This window comes from Bison bison, unplaced genomic scaffold, assembly GCF_000754665.1.
Source record: "Bison bison bison isolate TAMUID 2011002044 unplaced genomic scaffold, Bison_UMD1.0 scf7180017864035, whole genome shotgun sequence".
NCBI lineage: Eukaryota > Metazoa > Chordata > Mammalia > Artiodactyla > Bovidae > Bison > Bison bison.
In genome coordinates this window covers 15,261,374-15,263,517 of record NW_011494607.1, presented here as the reverse complement: position 1 = coordinate 15,263,517, position 2,144 = coordinate 15,261,374, and positions in this window count along the sequence as shown.

Sequence of the window (2,144 nt, the reverse complement as noted above, 5' to 3'; positions counted from 1 at the left end):
ACAATATAACCTTGCTGATCATCTGTTGTATACATAGTACTTTGTATCTCTTAATTCCTCCATACCCCTAGTTTGTACTCCACCACTTCCCTTCCCTTTGGTAACACTAATTTTGTTTCTTATATATTTGAGTCTGTTTTTGTATATACACTCATCTGTATTACTTTTTAGGTTCCACATATAAGTGATGTTCTACAGTATTTGTCTTTCTCTGTCTGGCTTATTTCACTAAGCATAATATTCCCTAGGTCTATCCATGTTGCTGCAAATGCAGAAATTTCCAGGCCCTTGTTTTAATAAATTGTCATCCCCTGCCCTCCCAACCTGCTTCCCTATTTTATTTTTCCTATAGTATTTGTCACATCTCAGTATGCTGTTGGACAAGGCAATAGCAACCCATTCCAGTACTCTTGCCTGAAAAATCCCATGGATGGATGAGCCTGGTAGGCTACAGTCCATGGGGTCGCGAAGAGTCAGACACAACTGAGCGACTTCACTTCCAGTTTTCACTTTCATGCATTGGAGAAGGAAATGGCAACCACTCCAGTATTCTTGCCTGGAGAATCCCAGGGACAGAGGAGCCTGGTGGGCTGCCTTCTATCGGGTCGCACAGAGTCGGACATGACTAATGCGATTTAGCAGCAGCAGCAATGTGCTGTAGGATTTAACTATGCATTTTGTTTGTTATCTGTCTTTCCTGAGTTAAAAAGTAAACATGCTGAGCACGTATTTCTTTGGTTGAACCAGCCTGTGACCCTTTTTTAAAACTAGTAGTCATTTATGTTCAAACACATTCTAAAAGATCTGTTTTTTTTTTAAACTCCCATTCCTCACGGTTTGTGTTTTGGATTACACCTTCCTACTTATCCCTCAACTGTTTGTTGTAGTTATAGTTGATTTTTACATTACTTTGTCTTTTAATCTACCTACTGGCTTATTTAAGTGATCTTTAATCTTTATACAGATTTGCCTTTCCTAGTGGTATTTTTCATTTTTTATATATTTATGTAAAATACATGTATAAATGTATATAAAGTATTTATACAAAATATTAAAATATATTTTATATATTTTGTACATTTCTTTTTTCTTTTCCATTTGGAGAGGATCCTACAATATTTCTCTGAGGGTATGTTTAATATTGATTAATTCTTTAGTTTTTTCTTGTCTGTGAGGTTCTTTATCTCTCCTCTATACTAAAAAATAATCTTTCTGGAAAGAGAATTCTAGGTGCAGATTTTCCACTTTCAGCCTTCTGAGTATATCATGGTATTCCCTTCTTCTTCAGAAGTTTTACAGAAATATCAGGTGATAATCTTATGATAATTCCTTTGTATATTACTCTTTGTATTTCTCACTACTTTTAGAATTATATCTTTTTTTTCTTTCAATTTTGATACATCTTGATGTGATTTTTTTTTTTTTTTTTGTTTTGGAGGGAGAAGTTCATCTAAATCTCAGGTTGTCCTTGACCTGCAGCAGCTGAAGCAGTGCTTAAGTTCTCATTCAGAGACTGAGGTAGGGTCTTGGCAGTGAGAGCTGAATCCTAGCCACTAGACCAGTGATCAGTGACAAGGCCCTAATCCTTTGGCTTTGCAGAAAAATTTCCCACCAAGATGGAAGGTAGTCAAACGAATAAAGTGTTCATTAGCAGGAAAAAAAGGAAAAAAAAAGACGACAGTGCTTATGAATAGACACAAGGGTGGGCTCTGAGAGAGAGCTTCACCCTGTGTGGTAGCCTGAATCACTTTTATGGGGCATTTATTCCAGGTTTCCTTTGGCCAGTCATCTTGCTTTGCCTGGTTCTGAATCTGTATTTGGTAAATCTCAGTGTCCTCCCATGTTTGAGCATGCATTCTTAGCCAAGATGGATTCTAGCAAAAAGGCCTATGGTATGTTGATATCATTTACTGAGGTGACACTCCCTCCCTTTTGACCTCCAAGGAGCCTGTATGCACATGTGGCGGAGAGGAGCTACCCCACATCTGAGGTCAGGGGCAGAAGCCAGGAGGACCCCCATGCCTGAAGGGCGGCAACCAAGAGGAGTTACCCCACGTCCGATGTCAGGGGCAGCGGCTGAGAGTGCCAGGCTGCGACGGCGCAGGAATGGCTGAGAGGAGATACCCAGCATCTGAGGTCGGGGC